Consider the following 18,673-nt stretch of genomic DNA (forward strand, 5'->3'; position numbering starts at 1 on the left):
AATCCTTAAACATTAATCCAAACCCGAAAATTTCAGTTCTAAAATCTTTTATTCTCCAACTCTTATCCCACCACCATCAACACCTCTCCTAGCCCTACACTAAGCTTTTAGTGAGGGTAGGGAGACCTCAATAAAGGTATGGAGATGCCAGGGCAAGAGGTCCTTTCCTGCTAACACAGGAGACTTTCAGGATGCCAGAGCCCTTTGGGAGCTCCAGGTGGACTTTGGGCAGGGGTCTCCACGTCATCTGTTAAGGCACCAGCTGTCTGTGCGCCAGTAATTGCACCCCATCCCAATTATATATTCACTCTGTTCCCAAAAAAAGTCAACACAAGATTCCCACTAGGGCCAACCCTCAACACAGAGATCACCTCTACCTCCACCGTCCTGCTTCCTTCTCAAGGAGCTGTTCTCTCCATGGCCACCCTGCCAGCACTCAAGCTTTCAAACTATGGCTCTGCAGATCCTTTTGGGGGAGCACATTGCTGCCTGCTCAGCAGAACTGTCAGAACTGGGGAGGGGAAAGGGAGGGGCAGACAGTGGCTAGTGGCTGTGAGAAGTAACTTTTGTAATGTGGTCTAGTGGAAGGTGTCCCAGACATGGCCTGAGGTTTGGAATTTTCTTTAATGTCCCTTCCAAATCCAGGAAATCCTTCCAGAATCATCCAAAATGATTTTGTGGTTCCATCATGATAGAATGAGGAAGACCAATAAATGGTTAAGGGAGTGGTATCATGTCTGCTATTTATGTCAAGGAACTAGCTTTGAGAACTCTGGTCTTCTGGGGGAGGGTGGGGAGGGTAAGATCATCTTCAGAACAAGCTTTCCAATTTAGTCAGGAGAGTTTTAAACAAGAATCACCAAGGGAGAGAACCCATCCCACACTGAGGCTGATGACGGTAATGGGTGCCCCGAGTCTGGAGCTGGATCACATGCCAGGAAGACAGCACCTAAAGTGCAGGATAAGGGAACTTCTACTGGTAAATCAGCCTTACTGAGAGTCCAACTCAAATGCCTGTACACTAACACACAGCATGGGGAACAAGCGAGAGTCACAGATGTGCACGTGCCTACAGGGCTATAATATAATGGCATCACTGAGACATGGTGGGGTGGCTCTCATGATTGAAATGTAGGAATAGATGGGTATAAACTCTTAGGAAGGATAGGCATGGAAGAAGGGAATTGCCCTCTACATCAACAACCAGCTGGAGTCCATGGAGCTTCACCTGGGGATGGATGAGGAGATGACAGAGAGCGTATAGGTTAGGGCTAAAGGGAAAGCAGAGGAAGGAGACATCGTAGTGGGGATATACTACAGGCTGTTGGACCAGGAAGACTGAGTGGATGAGGTCCTCTATGCACAGATAAGAATAGCTTCACATTCACAAAATATGGTCCTCAAGAGGGATTTCAACCACTCTGATATCTGTGGGAAGGACAACACAGCAGGGAATCAACAATCAAAGGGGTTCCTGGAATGTGTTAGTGATAACTCCCTCTTCCAAGCGGACAGGAACCTGCAAGGAAAGGTGCTATGCTGGATCTTGTCCTTACCAACCAGGAGGGGTTTCTGGGCAGCGTGAAGCTCAAGGGCAGTCTTGAATGCAGTGACCACAAAATGGTGGAGTTCAAAATCTTTAGGGCATCAAAAAGGGTACGCAGCAGGCTTGCTACTCTGGATCTCAGGAGAGCAAACTTCGAACTCTTCAGGGAACTGCTTAGTAGAGTGACATGGGAGAAAGCCTTGGAGGGAAGAGGGTCCTACGAAAGCTGGTTGGTATTCAAGGACCATGTCCTCCAAACCCAGAAGCAGCGCAACCCAAAAGAGACGAAAGCAGGCAAGAATGCCAGGAGGCCTCTGTGGATCAACAAGGAGCTCCCAGACTGACTTTGTTACAAAAATAAAGTCTATGGGGAGCAGAAACAGGAACGGGTTACCTGGGAGGTCTACAAAGAAGCTGTCTGAGCAGCCAAGGGTTGGGTTAGGAAAGCTAAAACCCAGACAGAATTAAATCTAGCCAGGGACATAAAGGGGAACAGAAAATTCTACAGGTGTATCAGTGATAAAAGGAAGGCCAGGGAAGATGTGGGCCCTCTCTGAAACTGGAGACCTATCACGAGGGATACAGAGAAAGCTGAGGTGCTTGGCTTTGTCTTTGCAAAAAAAACAAAAAACACAAAACAAAAAACTGAGGTCTTCCTTTGCCTTACTCTTAACAGAGAAGTGCTCTAGCCATACTGCCCAAACTGCAGATAGCAATGATAAGAACTTGGAGAAGGAACATCTGCCTGCTGTAAGTAAAGATCGGGTTCAAGACCCTGTAAAGGACCTGAAGGTGCATAAGTCAATAGGACTCAAAAGATCCATCCCTGGGTTCTGAGGGAACTAGTGAACAAAGTTGCCAAGTTGCTATCCATCATATTCGAAAGGTTGTGGCTGTCTGGTAAAGGTCCCACTGATTGGAAAAGGGGAAACATATCCCCCATTTTCAAGAAGGGAAAAAAAAAAAGATCAAGAGCTCCATGTAAGTGTCATCTGAAATCCAGGAAGAAAACTCTCTAACTCCAGTGTGGTGTTAGAAAGCAGCATTCCTTTATTCCTCACGATGCGCACCGGGCAAGTTGACAAGCAAGCGCACTCTCTCAGAGTTCAGGTTCTACATCTGAACAGTGAAGACATACATATGCAGTACACTGGCATATATATTCATTCTTTTTCAAGGTCCCATAGATATGTGGTAACGTCCCTTTGGGCATGCTCAGTGGTATCTGGGGTGGTCAAGTGCCCACCTACTTCTTCCCCTTTTTTCCCCATCAGCTTCATCGTTGAAGCCTTTAATCCACTTCCATCCACTTTTCCCCAATTTGGAACATTTCCATTGTTTCCATTGCACAGTGAATCACTTTTTAAAAACAATGTATGTGGAACCCGAAGAAAATGGCCTTGCACATTTTGAGGCAAAAGATAAAAGTATTCTTCTGTGACTCCAATACTTCTCGTGAGACAAAATCATTGAGGTAGAAGATAAAAGTATTCTATTATGTCCCCAGTGCAAAGTTATTGAGGAAAAACAAGGCTGTTAACCCACTAAAGCTGAAATGGAAAGTTTCACAACTATCACTTATGTATTCCTTTTGCTAAACTGATATACTGGTACTTAAACTACTGTACTTTAACGTGCCCCACTGCTAAAGAAACCAACCCATATCACAAGTGATATTGCTGTTGAGGTCCAGCATGTGGATGTAGTGGTAGGGGAGGTGTGGATCATGGGATCCTCTGTGGTGCAGGAGACTTCTTCATGGCAGGGCAGGAAACATTGCTGGAGCGTGCTGTGGGGCAGAACAGCTCACTGAGACTCAGTGTGGGTGGCAGATCTTGAAGCAGGGTACAAAAAGTTGCTATGGGGCACCTTGAAATGAGGTGAGGAACGCTTCCGAACGGGGGGCAGGAGCTTTCTGCCAGGCAGATCAGGGAGAAGGAGGTCACAGCTGGGGCCGAGCACCACACTGTGAGGCGCAGCACCCCGCAATGAGGCAGGCGGACCCGGAAATGCCTTTCTTTTCCTCTTCCCCTTTGCCCAGCACTGCAGACCAATGGGATCCGGCCCAGCGGGGCCGCCACAGGGCCGGGGTCCCGCACCCGAAATGCCGCACCCCGGGCAGGGTTTGCTCTCGGGCTGGAATTATCCCCACTTAGGGCATCCATCCAAGTAAGGGATTAGGGTGAGGACTATGGGGTTGAGTTAGGCCCGAACAGGATTTGGAGCTTCCCGGTGGGCGCGAGCGCTGTTACGAGGCAACCGGCGCTGCCATTTTGTCCATGGCGCCCAAAGGGAGGAAACGGAGAGGGTGCGGCCGTTCTCTCTGCGCCTTCACCCCGCCGCCTCCGCAAGCTCTCATTGGCTGGGTGCGCTGCCATTTGCTGAGCGATGGCTGCCATTGGCTGGGAGGGCGGGCAGGAGGCGTGGCCGAACAGGTAAATCTGGGGGTGGGGAGGCTGCAGCCTGCTTGCGTGGTGGGCACGATGGGCTGGGACTGTTCAGAACGGCACCGGGAGGAGTCGGAAATTGTGCTGAGGACTCCGGGAGACGCGGCGTGCGGCACCCGTTGAGGGCTTGCGGCGCCCCTTGAGGGCGTGCGGCTGGTGTCTCCCGGTACCGCCCACTGAGGGGCTGCCACCTCGGTACCGCCTGGTGCCATCTCCACACCTCGACCCAAATGAAAGTTATAATCATGAATAATGAGGTTACTGCAGGGATAACGTAATGGTGTCACTATAGGAATAACAGGGTTACTCTACAGATAACGGGATTACTGCAGGGACGATGGGGGACAGATGGACACAAGGACAAAGGGACATATGGACACGGGGATGTGGGCTCAGGAGCTTTGCAATAAATTGATATTTATTATGGAAAAACAGGCTGTGTCCTCCAGAGGATCTGGTGGGGACATCTACGGATGGTCAAGTTTTCATGCAACAGAGAGGGGGCAGCACAGGGGTCACACAAATGTGCCATCCTGAAAGACAAAGTACAGGAGGTGACCTTATGGGGTCCTCTATCCTATATGGCCCTCTCTTGGACTGAGGGAAAATCCCTGCTTCATAGATTCAATTGCTCCCAGGTCTCATCAGGAATCTCTGGAATACAGGGACCTGGAGGGGGGGGGGTGGAGACCAGGAGAAGGGGACCCAAAGAAGGAACAAAGGTGCTGGAAACATTCAAATAATTTTCTAGGACAGTATCTCCGATGTATAATCAATGAAAATTATATAAAGGAATATTATATAATTTAATAATATTAAGATGTTATAATAATGAAATAAGCAAGAGAGTTAGGCACAGCGAGACAAAGAGAATAAATAGGAGGCTTACCCAAGTCGTGGGCTCGCTCAGGAAACTCCATACACTCTGATAAAGCAGATTTTATTCTCAGTTGCAATGGTGGGTGTCCCACAAGCAGGAGAGCCCACAGAAAACAGCGTTACATCTTTTATTCCCTATTTCCTGATGCTGATCTCTTTCTCCCCTAGTTCCTCATTGGCTGAGTACTTCAGGTTCACAATCTTCTCGATGCTTCACTAAACACGGAAACACTGGACAAACATAAATTTTTGCTGCCTAAGCATAAATCTGTAGTTAATTAACTTATTCCACACCTGATCATTGTTTTGCAGATATCTGCTTGTCCTTCTTTCTACAAAGATAAGCTTGGGAGAGAGGCAGGGGAGTATCCTGGTGCCTGCCTGTCACATCCCAGCCTTCTCACGGAGTGAGACAGTCCGGCCTTGTGTAGAGGCCCTGGCTTCTTTGATGTTTGCTAAATCTGTCTTCCTTTTCCTGGGAGTTTCTTATCCTAACAGAACAACTCTACAATATGTTTTCTAATCCTTAGCACACTATACTCTCATTGTTTGGAACATTTAACAACTATTACAGTTTTGCAAGAAAGAATTAATCACATAATTCAGTAATAATGTTTCTAAAACATGCCGCTAACGTATACAGTATTTTACTTCTTAGATCAAGTATTTCTAAGGATAAGTTACAGAGTACAAATGCATTATGTTCTACTTCTTCAAACCAACGGCTTTTTTTAATATCAAATTAAAAAAACCAACATTCCATCATTCCATTCCCACAATTCCCCCGTCTTTTTCTTTCACAGTGTTGATTTCTGCAATTCCCTTTTTTTTTTTTTTTTAAAAAAAAGGTATGATTCTAAAAACTTCTTCACTTTCTTTGTTCTCCACTTCGTCTAGTATCATTATTTTATCTGAGTGCAGTGGTGGTTCCACTACTGTTTGCTTCAGCAGCGCAGTTTCAATTAATCGCTGCACCCATCCCCTCACGCAGGGGATAATACAGCAACCGATGGCTGTCAGGACTCCTGCTACCACAGTCAAAGAAGTAAATATGGACATGGATAATCAATGAAAATTATATAAAGGAATATTATATAATTTAATAATATTAAGATGCTATAATAATGAAATAAGCAAGAGAGTTAGGCACAGCGAGACAAAGAGAATAAATAGGAGGCTTACCCAAGTCGTGGGCTCGCTCAGGAAACTCCAGTGGAGTGGATCTTCCAAAGAGAGAGAGAGAGAGAGAGAGAGATCCTTCCCCACTGGTAGTCAGCTCTTAAATGGGTCTAGGAGAGGTGGAGCCAGGCTCCACCCCTTCCTGCAGCACAGGTGAATTGCTTTCACCTGTGCTCCCAGGGCTGACTCATTGCTCGCCTCAGGTGACTAATCAGAGGTTCAGGCCGTGACTCAGCAGTTCCCATACAGGACACAATCATTTTCAATTTGCCAAACCAGGACTCCAACCATCTGGTAAGGGAACTATCTATTCCTGAGTTTTCTGCTAATTCACTGGCACGAGTAGTAAGCCCCGTAATGCTCTAGTTATTGTACCATCTGGTGCTGTGTTATTTGGGATAAAAGTACAGCAATGAGTGTCCAACATTACACACACACCCTTTTTCAGCTAATATCATGTCTAGGGCGATCCTATTCTCCCAGACCATCCTGCTTGTAGCATCCAATTGTTCTGCAATTCCCTTTATTGCCTCCTTTGTATAGTTTATAAATCTCTGCTGATTGTAATAGATGTAATTTATCCAATCTACATTTTTGTTAATTGTCACCCACCAGAATAGAGATTCAAATCCTGCAGCAATTTGATTTCTAGCCTTAAATTCATCAGGGACACCTCTAGGCACCCCAATTGACTCTATATATATTGTATCATCATCAAATGGGACTCCTAAACCTCTTCTGTTCCTTTTGTGAATGTGAGATAGATCCTTCTCAAATGCCAGAGTGAACGGTATAGCTAGTTGAACAAGCGCACAGGTACCTCCCCAATGAGATGGGAGAATGGACCGTAAGATCTTCCCACCGCAATACCACGAGAGATCCGCTCTGGGGATTCCCAGCCTTGAATAGTTCCTCACTAAATCTTTTGTAATGTCCAGGGTTTCACTGCATAGTGAGAAATTCCCTATAGGCCTGGTAGCCTTCATACCCTCTCTTGAGAGACAAGCTGTATGGTTACCAATGGCCATAGAGAATGCAGGAGGGATTCTGGCATCCATCTCTGATATCAGGGGAAACAATAGGGAGAGTGATTTACAGGCTTCATTTCCCCAGGTGGTTTTCTCCTGGTACAGGGCGATCATACATTGCATCCCTCGGGAATCCTTGGTCCATCCCAGAGGAAGGGGTACTACCTGAGCTACCGGCTGTCCCGATGCACAAGCATAGCAGTTGCTATGGTTGAGACTCCAGACAGTATACTTTATCCATTCTACCCAGGCATTCACATCCCTGTATCCTGTCTTAATTCCAAATGTTTCTCTGAGATCTTTTATTTCCATAATTACTGCAGCTGCAGGACTTTCAGAAGGATTTTTCTCTCCCTTTTTCTTATCCTGGACTTTTCAAGTATGATCAGGCAATGAATCCCATACAGCTACTCTGAATCTAGCTACTGGGTCTCTTCCCCGAATGTTTATTCCAATCCCAAAAGTGATGTTAACAAGGCTGTCAGCTTTGCTAATTGTTATTGTCACCGGATTGCACTGCAAGGCCTGGCAGTCTGGTTGGATAATTCCCTTAAACATACTAATCTGTTCTTTTAGGGTGTGTGATTACATCGTATCAAATATCCCTGGGGTGTATGTCCAGCCTTGGTAGGCAGTTGTCCACCATACATTACTCCATCCCCCGCAAGGGGATCTCTTATTCATGCCTAATTCAGAACACAGGTAATTCTCTTCATGACTCAATTGTCATTGGGCACTTAAGCCCCTGCAGGCTATCACATTGCAAGCATTGAATGTGACAGTCTGAGGCATTTCTTGTTACATTTACACACATCTTAACAGGGTATCCTCCTGCTCCCCTCTGCAGGTCATCCTTTTCCCAGGCAATCATTTGACTAAGACATTCTTTAAAGGTGATCACTGTCAGAATCAAAACTACTAATTGGTCCCTCTCCTGCATCATTATTAACTCCTAAACATCTATACCGTTACTATAGTGAAGAATAGGATATATTCCAGTAGAAATACAAATATATATATATATCCTAAACGCCTCCTTACCTGCACTGGTTATGAAAAGAAAAAAATAAAAAATTACAGATTAGTTTATTTACAATTTCTTTCTAATTTTTATCTTTAGAGGATCCTCCATGACAACAATTTCCCATGCTTCAGGATTAGTGGAGGGTTTTACTCGAGTGTAGTGAGTCCAACCTTTCTTGGCTGTCCTGACAGCTGTTTCCGGTGTCAGAAGTACTTGGAACGGTCCTTCCCAGTCGGGTTGCAGCTTTGCCTCCTTCCAGGTCTGGATGAGGACCCAGTCTCCAGATTGGAATGGATGAATTTGAAATTCCAGAGACGGTGTCTGTGCTAACAGTCCTTGGATCCTGAGAGATGATAGTGAGGAAGACAATCTGAATATATAGTTCTGAAGAAACATATCGTTAGTTTCAAACTGCAGTACCTCATTTTTCCTTCCAAGATATGGTAACCCAAATAACATTTCATGTGGGGAAACCCCCATGTCCCTTCTCAGTGCTGTACGGATTCGGAAAAATGCCAGAGGCAAACATTTAGTCCAAGGTAGTCAAGTCTCTAAGACCAGCTTAGTGAGGTGTTTCTTTATTGTCTGATTCATTCTCTCTACTCTTCCTGACAACGATGGGTGCTAGGGAGTATGAAATTCCCACTTAATCCCTAAAGTGTGCATTAGTTTCTGTAATATGTGTGAAGTGAAATGGCTACCTTGGTTCGAATCAATATATTCTACAACTCCATATCTAGGAATTATGTATTCCAAAATTATTTTGGCCACCGCATTTGCAGTGGCAGATACTGATGGAAATGCTTCTACCCACCCAGTTAAATGGTCGACTAACACTAATAAATACTTGATTTTTCCTACATGTGGAAGTTCCATAAAATCTATTTGAATACTTTGGAATGGTCAAATCCCTGGCTCTCTTCCCCCTTTAGGCCAGTTTCTGATAGCCTTATTATTCACTTTCTGGCAAACTACACATCCCCTACAGACCTGTTTAGCCAGAGTATTGAAGGGTGACATACATGGTTCCAACAACCCATCTTTCAATAATCCTTGTATCACAGGTTTAAGCCCAGTACGTCCCTCAAAAGGAATTGGATATTGTTTCTGTCTTATGGTCTCATATTTTTCCCGCAGCTTTATAAAAATAAAGGATAAAATAGGAGTTATTTTCAACACCCCCCTGTTCCCTTCCTTTGCCCAGACCATGGGATCTATATCTTTCTCATCTGTCTCAGTTAACACATTCATTGATACTGTCATTCCCTCCTGACAGGTTGTTATTTGTATTCCTAATTTCATCATAAGATCTCTCCCCAATAAATTAGTACTTGCATCAGGTACATACAGTAATTGTCCTGTAATTGTCTTACTCCCTAATCTCAATTCAGTGTTTTCAAAAAGCGGTACTCTCATCCCCTTTCCCTCTAACCCACTTGTACCCTGTTCCTGGTACTAGGATTGTACAGTTACTTTCTGGTGTCTGTACCCCCCCATATGTTTTATTACATTCCCTTAGAATCAAATTCTATAAAATACTAAAGGGCACAACAATGTGTCCATCTGGGTATACATCCATCTGTCAGCTTGCTCTCTTCCCTTCTAAATCATTAATTAAATTCCTATCCTCTTTAGAATACCTTATAGGTTCTGACTAAGGTTCAGATATTTTAAGTTTACCATCTGGAATTAAAGCCAGTTCACCAATTTCTTTTCCTTCAGCTGCCTGTTTTGCCACCTGATCCACCATCATATTCCCAGTTTCCTGTACAGTGCCACTATTCTGATGTCCTCCACAATGTATAACAGCCATGCTGCTCTTCGGTAGATTTACATCGTGCTGAATTTGTTTTCCTTGTGTGTAAGCAACTCTCGCTTTTTGCAGACAGTACCATGAGTGGGTACCACCCAAAAGCATATTTAGCATCTGTCCATCTATTTAAGGTTCTTGTCAAGGCAGTTATTTCAGCCTTCTGAGTGGAAGTCCTCACAGGTAATGGTTTTGCTTCATTTACCTTGTCAGTAGCAGTTACTGCATATCCTTACAGTCCCCTTGTCTCACAAAACTGCTTCTGTCGATGAATCCAGGAATCCTCAGTGTCATCCAATGGTTCCTCCTGTAGGTCTGACCAGCTGGCACAGACAGCCTCCATGCAGTCGCACACTGCTGGCTTGGAGGTAGCCCTCCGTTGGTGTTCTGGGTGTTCAGCAAATTGTTTCCTTCTCTTTGATCAGTCATGCTTTCTGTTGAGAAACTTGATAGCCATTTAAATCAAGAAATTCAGCATACTCACAGTCCATTGCACACAGTCCTCCTTTGTTACTGTGGCATCCACATACTGCAGTAAAGTTCCACCATGGGATAAGGGAACCCAAATCTCAGGCTCACAAGCTGACCAGTTCTCAAAAATCATTGGACTGTTCTCACAACCCTGGGTAACACTGTCCAGGTTAACTGAATTTTTATTTTTTTTTCCCTTTTTCCTATATTGGAGTTTTCTTATTCAAAGGCAAATAATTTTAGGCTAACACTAACACTATACTCGCATTGTTTGGAACATTTAACAACTATTACAGTTTTGCAAGAAAGAATTAATTACATAATTCAGTAATAATGTTTCTAAAACATGCCACTAACATATACAGTATTTTACTTCTTAGATCAGCTATTTCTAAGGATGAGTTACAGAATACAAATGCATTATGTTCTACTTCTTCAAACCAATTGCTACTTTTTAATGTCTAATGCAGAAACAACATTCTATTCCCACAGAGGGAACCCAAGGACGAGAAACTGAAAGGATCCAAGGAGAGGAGACAGTGAAGATCCAAAGAGAACAAAACAAGGTAACCCAAGAGAAGAACTCTAGGAGACCCAGAGAAAGGGAATAAGTGGGACCCAAGGAGAAGCAAAGGAGGACACTCAAAGAGGAGGGACTCAACTAGAAAGAACCAGGAGGATCCCGAGAGAAGGAACCCAGGGTACAGAGAGAACCCAAAGAAAGGGAACTGAGGGCACGAAAGGAGGAAGAGGTCCCCAGCCAGCCATTGTCACTGAGACCTGATCCTCACACCTGAGTGTGTACATGGAGGCACATGGAGGAACAGTGTGAGGCAGAGCGTGGCTGCCTTCATCTTCCTCTGTAGGAGCTGAGTGAGGCTGCAGGAGGCCCTGCATTTATCCTCCCAGGACTCCTTCCAGCTCCCCAAATGGCCCTGGGCTTTGCAGAGCCCCCCTGGCATGGGCTGAACCATGCCGCCAGCCCCCGCCCCTGAGTATGGGAAGGAGCCAGTGTTCAGGGGACAGGCACTGAGCACTTGATGTTGATGGCACCCAGATTCAAAGCCACCGAGTCCCAGTGCCTGACATCTTCTGACTTCAGGGATATGGGGAAAAAGGGGTATCATGGAGACATGGAGACATCGTGGAGACCATGGGAACATAAAGCTGGTATGAGGGCATCATGGGGACATCATGGAGATATGACACACATGAACAGATTGGTGACAGGTTGGAGTTGCAGGGATGGGCAACTGAGTTACTGGAAGGCAATGGTCAGGCTGTGTCCCCTCAGTGCCCCTGTCTTCAAGCAGAAGTTCAGGAGTGAATAACAAACCTTGGCTATGGCAGCTGGGCTTCCTTGTTATATATTTCTGCAAAACCAAAAGACCACAACTATTAGAATAATCAAATCTCAGATTCATGGGGTTATGGAATCATAGAACCACAGAATCTCTGAATCATAAAACAATAGAATCATGAATCAATCAAGTGGGTTTCATCAGGAGATACGTCACATATTCTCTTTTTTAATAGCTGACAGTCAGAAATCACCATGTTATATCCAGAAGTCTGTATCACATACCGTCAGTGTCTCTGTCTGTCACTAGGATACACAGACTGGGAATCAAAGGCTGAGAGTGAAAAGGTTAAGTTTTGAAGTCATTGGACCATGTGCCTGATTTTCAGCAGAACAAAAGTGTCCTACTGGTTTTGTTCCCATTATGATACAGTCTCCTGTCCTAGTTTCAAATAAAGTGAGTCTTATTTTATCCAGATGAAAAGAGAGGAGTAATGAAACACTGATAAATAACTTAAAACTGTAAATGACTCGATGATTCTTCAAGGAAACACGATACGCCAATGTTAAGTGTTACATCTGACAGAATATGTATCTGCTCACAGCTTGACTGGACATTTACCATAAGAGATCTATACGTTTGTACAGTCAACAAACGTACAGTTGAAAGAGTAGTGCAGTTAGGATGGTACTTTACAGGTGTTATAAAGATTATCGTGGTGGAAAAGAGACATTCGAAGAAAAAATGCTTAAATGTATTTCACTTCTGCTGGTCTAATGAACAACGTTACAATATATTCTCTAGTTCCAAACACTATACACACATTGTTTAGAACATTCAAAATCTGCTGTGAGAACGAATTTGTTAGGTAATTCAGTAATTAAGTTTCTAAAAATGTTACCAATATGTGTATATTATTCTTACTTTTCGTACTAATTATTTCTAATATGCTACAACTTAATTCTTTAGATCAATTGCCCTTCTCCATTGTTCACTGCAGAAACAACACTTTCACTTTCCACAAATTCCCCCCTCTTTTTCTTTTACAATGTTGATTTCTGCAATCCTTTTCTAAGGTACAATTACAAAACCTTCTTTACTTTCTTCGTCTTCCTCTTCTTCTAATATCGTTATTCTACCGAAATATGATGTGGGCTCTGTTTGCTTCATCAGGGCAGTTTCAATTAACCGCTGTACCAGTCTTCTCACACAGGGGATGATACAGCAACTGATAGCTGCTAGGGCTCCTGCTACCACAATCAGAGAGGTAAATACAGACACAACCATTCCTTTCCACTTCCCAAACCAGGATTCCAGTCATCCGGTGAGCGAACTATCTATTCCGGAGTTCTCAGCTAGTTCATTAGCCAAAGTAGTAAGCCCCATAATGCTTTAGTTATCATGCCATCTGGGGCTGTGTTATTTGCGATAAAAGTACAGCAATGAGTGCCCAACATTACACACACACACCCTTTTTAAGCTAATATCATGTCTAGGGCGATCCTATTCTATATGGCTACAGGCCATCCTGCTTGTAGCATCCAATTGTTCTGCAGTTCCCTTTATTGCCTCCTTTGTATAGTTTATAAATCTCTACTGATTGTAATAGATGTAGTTTATTCGATCTTCATTTTTGTTAATTGTCACCCACCAGAATAGAGATTCAAATCCTGCAGCAATTTGATTTCTAGCCTTAAATTCATCAGGGACACCTCTAGGCACCCCAATTGAATCCATATATATTGTATCATCATCAAATGGGGCTCCCAGGATCCTTTTGTTCCTTTTTTGAATGTGTGATAGATCCTTCTCAAATGCCAAAGTGAATGGTATAGCCAGTTGAACAAGTGCACAGGTACCTCCCCAATTAGATTGGAGAATGGACCGTAAGATCTTCCCACCACAATACCACCAGAGATCCGCTCTAGGGATTTCCAGCCTTGAATAGTTTCCCGCTAAATCCTTCGTAACATCCAAGGTTCCACTGCATAGTGAGAAATATAGGCCTGGTAGCCCTCACACCCTGCCTTGAGAGACAAGCTGTATGGTTACCTATGGCCATAGAGAATGCAGGAGGGATTTTGGCATCCATCTCCGATATCGGGGGAAACAATAGGGAGAGTGGTTTTCAGGCTTCATTTCCCCAGGCGGTTTTCTCCTCGTACAGGGCGATCATACATTGCATTCCTTGGGAATCCCTGGTCCATCCCAGAGGAAGGGGTACTACCTGAACTACAGGCTGTCCTGATGTGCAAGCACAGCAATTGCTATGGTTGAGACTCAGGACAGTCTACTTAATCCATTCTACCCAGGCATTCACATCCCTGTATCCTGTCTTAATTTCAGATGTTTGTCTGAGATCTTTTATTTCCATAATTACTACAGCTGCAGGACTTTCAGAAGGATATTTCTCTCTCTTTTTCTTATCCTGAACCTTTCAAGTATGATCAGGCAATGAATCCCATACAGCTACTCTGAATCTAGCTACTGGGTCTCTTCCTCAAACGTTTATTCCAATCCCAAAAGTGATGTTAACAAGGCTATCGGCCTTGCTAATTGTTATAGTCATTGGATTACACTGCAAGGCCTGGCAGTCTGGTTGGACAATTCCCCTAAACATACTAATCCGTTCTTTTAGGGTGCGTGATTGCATTGTATCAAATGGGATATATGTCCAGCCTTGATAGGCAGTTGTCCACCATACATTATTCCATCCCCCACAAGGGGATCTCTTATTCATACCTAATTCAGGACACAGGTATTTCTCTTTGTGACTCAGTTGTCGTTGGGCACTTAAGTCCCCGCAGGCTGTCACACTGCAAGCATCAAATGTGACAGTCTGAGGCGTTTCTCTCCTTGTTACGTTCACCCACATCTTAACAGGGTATCCTCCTGCTCCCCTCTGCAGGTCATCCTTTTTCTCTCTACCCCACTTGTACCCTGTTCCTGGTACTAGGATTATACAGTTACTTTCTGGTGTCTCTACCCCCCCATATGTTTTATTATGTTCCCTTAGAACCAATCTCCATAAAATAATAAAGGGCACAACAATGTGTCCATCTGGGTATACACCCATGTGTCAGCTTGCTCTCTTCCCTTCTAAATCATTAATTAGATTCCTATCCTCTTTAAAATACCTTATAGGTACTGATTGGGGTTCAGATTTTTAAGTTTACCATCTGTAATTAAAGCCAGTTCACCAATTTCTTCTCCCCCAGCTGCCTGTTCTGCCACCTGATCCACTATCATATTCCCAGTTTCCTGTACAGTATCACTATTCTGATGTCCTCCACAATGGATAACAGCCATGCTGCTCTTTGGTAGACCCACATCATGCTGAATTTGTTTTCCTTGTGTGTAAGCAACCCTCGCTCTTTGCAGATGGTACCATGAGTGGGTACCACCCAAAAGCATATTTAGCATCTGTCCATCTATTTAAGGCTCTTGTCAAGGCAGTCCCCTCAGCCTTCTGAGCGGAAGTCCTCACAGCTAATGGTTTTGCTTCATTTACCTTATCAGTAGCAGTTACTGCATATCCTTACAGTCCCCTTGTCTCACAAAACTGCTTCCGTCAGTGAATCCAGGAATCCCCATCGCCGTCCAGTGGTTCCTCCTGTAGGTCCGACCAACTGGCACAAACAGTCTCATGCAGTCGCACACTGCTGGCTTGGAGGGAGCTCTTTGTTGGTGTTCTGGGCGTTCAGCAAACTGCTTCCTTCTCTTTGATCAGTTGTGCTTTCTGTTGAGAAACTTGATAGCCATTTAAATCAAGAAATTCAGCAAACCCACAGTCCATCGTACACAGTCCTCCTTGGTCACTGTGGCATCCACGTACTGCAGTAAAGTTCCACCGTGGGATAGAGGAACTCAAATCTCAGGCTCACAAGCTGACCAGTTCTCAAAAATCAGTGGGTTGTTCTCACAACACTGGGTAACACTGTCCAGGTTAACTGAATTTTTATTTATATATATATATTTTTAAATTTTATTATTATTATTATTTTATTTATTTTTCTCCCCATATTGAAGTTTTCTTATTCAAAGGCAAATAATTTTTGACTTTCTTTAGCAAAACCAGGCAGAAAAAGGTGTACTCCAAATCCAGAACGGCAAACCCCACCCACTCATTCCTCAACTTGGTTAATAAAGTGCATGGATTTACCACCACGGGTTGCATATCTTAAACATTTCTATTAATTGCCCTGAAATCTTTTACCAAACTATAGCTCTTGCCAATCCAAAAAGTTATTTGTTATTTCTTTTATCTTCCCTCCTACAATCTTGTATCCTAAAAGAGCATTGCTTTACCCTGGCTGGGCTGACTCCTGTCTATAACTTAACCTTCATTGAGTTGCCTTGCCTTTTTTTTTTTTTTTTAATTATTATTATTATTATTTTTTCTCTCTGCCAGGCATTCCTGATGCCTGCAATCCTGTATATACCTGATTTGGGATTTACATAACTTCTGGGGGTACAACATTGCTTTTCCCAGTTTGTGTTAAAGCCAGACTTAAAATTTTCAGTCAATTGGCCTTGCTTGACAATTACCTCCAATTTTTTACTGAATTTAATCTCTACATTCAACTATTCTAATACATCATGCCCAAGTAATGGTTTTAGAGAACCTGGCATGTACAAGAATTTATGTATTCCTACTTGTTCTCCTAGCCTGTATTTAATTAGTCCCAAAAAGTAAACTTCTCTTGCCAGAGCTCCTACAACTATTACAAAAATCATCTATGGGTAATAATTCTTGATGTAGCACAGAGTAAGAGGCACCCGTATCAGAAAATAAACCCTTTACCCTGCTTCCCCAGCTGCTTTCGGTCCAGTGGGGGTGGAACTCACCCTGAGCCCTTCCAGGCTCCCCCTTACCTCTTCTAGGTAAGGACATCCCTGTTACACCTTGCTCAACTTTGCCTTCCTCAGCCTGTGTTTTCCAAACCCTTTTCACTTTCCAGACTTTCATCATTACTGAAGTACGATGTTAGTAATTTCTGTTTCACCCCCTTCCCTCCCCAGGATTCTGGTGCTTACACTGGGACATCGGGTTTCCCCAGATCTCTGAAGATGACGGCTATTCTCACTCTCACTGTCCCATCCCATCCCCATTCACAAGTCACACACCCTGCACAGTTACAGCGGGAAGCTCTCGCCCCCAGCTCTCTCTCTCACTCCGAGTTGTTCTTACAAACCGCGGTGGGGGGGTAGGGCGGGGGATGTGTTCTCGTGCCGACCCAAACTCTAATATCTCAAACTCACTGTTTTCCTTAACCTTGTTGCCAATTTGTTTGTTTGTTAATTTTTACAATTCCACTATTTGTACCCTCAATTACATTTCCACGTACCATTAACAAATGTACTTCCATACAGCATCGAGACAGTTTCTCCCACTGCCTTCAAAATGCACAAATCAAACAATACAGTTCTTCAACTTCCACAAACACCCAGCACTTAGTCTCATGATTAGGGTACTCAAGTGTTAAGACTGGTCCCATTACTCATTTATGTTCTGGTTGGGTTTTGTTTTTGTTTTGTTTTTTTTTTGAATTCAATATTTCCCCCTGGCTCACCAGCAATATTCTTCCAGTGAGCCTAAATACAACCCAGGGGGTCTTCTCGGTATCACTTTAGACACCCTCTGTTCCATAACAACCTCATACATGACATAACATAACGTAACATAACATGACATAACATAACACTTTCACGACATACACATTTAACAATCACAAAGACAGTGACAATAATCAGTACAGTTTATCCTCAGGATCCTTCCTCTCTCTGCCTCCCTCCGGGGCCCAACCTTCCCTCTGTATTCATTTCCCACACTTGCATAGCTGCCCACCTCCTTCTCCAATAAACAACATATCAATGATAAACATCATTTCCATCCATAAGTAGAAATTAGGCCCTAGAAATTGATCTAATTGTTCGGCGACACTTATAGGATCCTTAATTAAGAAATTCTTGAAATTCCTGACTTTTCTTCTAGTAAAAAAAAGCAAGCATGAGCATATCCTATTTTCCTTTGACCTAAGGAGACTGCCCTAAAGGATAAAGTGAAGTATTAGTAAGGTTAGTGTTAGAGAAAGGAAAACTCTCCAGGTCCCATTCACATTACTCTAACTCCCTCAGTAATCGAGAGTGCATCTTCTCTGTCGCTTGCATTGCTTTAGAAATTGAGGGGGGGGGGGGGAGTTATCTAAGGGATCTCATGTATAATCTTTCTGCTTCTCTTTCCTTTTTCTTTTGAAATATGACTCCTCCTTTTGAGGAGGATTTATTTATTTATTTGTTTGTTTATTTTTACTTCTTGCACCCATTCAGCAACATAAGCCAATTCTGTTTCAGAAAAAAGAATCTTACTGTTTACGTATAAATACAAAGTCTGACAGGCCCAATCTTTGTCAGACCCCTATTTTGGTCAAAATTATGATTTTCCCTGTAGTGGCTCTCTAGGCTATGTCTATATACAGTATTTAAACATCTTTTCCCTGTTCTTTTCCCCAGTCTGGGGATTATTTTCCAATTCTGAAGCTTCTTTCCCAAGGGGCAATCTCTAGGCACGAATTTGGGGACCCCTTTCCCCTGTTCTATGGAGCTCCTATTCCCCATCCCTCTGGAATGCTGCTGTGAACTACCCAGCTCACAGGTTACCACACTCCGATTCTCGGATCTAGGGCCAATCCCTCTGGAGCATCTTGCTCCAATTCTCGGATTAATAGGGGTGTACTGCTGGCACTTCGTCAAGTGCACAGGGTACCGTACACCAACAGCTCCCTGCTGAGACTCACCCAAGTCTCCACCGACCCCCAAGGCAAGAATCAAATTCCCTTACCTTGGTCCGTGCATGAAGTTACCGGGTCTCCAGGGGTCAATACCCGTGCCTACCTGCCCCTTGGCTTTCTCAGAGCCCGTCCTGTATGTAACAGTCTCGGTTTCTTATCGGCCGTCCCAAGGAGTCACCTCACCACCCAGACAGGAC

General features: G+C 43.8%; 1 long non-coding RNA gene across 1 annotated transcript; it reads right to left on the minus strand.

The window, feature by feature from the left end:
* Positions 1-8,116: 8,116 nt before the first annotated feature.
* On the minus strand, positions 8,117-14,857 carry LOC149915290 (uncharacterized). Its single transcript, XR_016459188.1, has 3 exons — positions 11,647-14,857; positions 10,119-10,358; positions 8,117-8,446 (listed from the first exon to the last, which is right to left on the minus strand). It is a non-coding gene; the product is annotated as an uncharacterized LOC149915290 (long non-coding RNA).
* Between the last annotated feature and the right edge of the window lie 3,816 nt (positions 14,858-18,673).

Source organism: Phasianus colchicus, chromosome 21, assembly GCF_987193195.1.
Source record: "Phasianus colchicus chromosome 21, bPhaCol1.hap1.1, whole genome shotgun sequence".
Taxonomy (NCBI): domain Eukaryota; kingdom Metazoa; phylum Chordata; class Aves; order Galliformes; family Phasianidae; genus Phasianus; species Phasianus colchicus.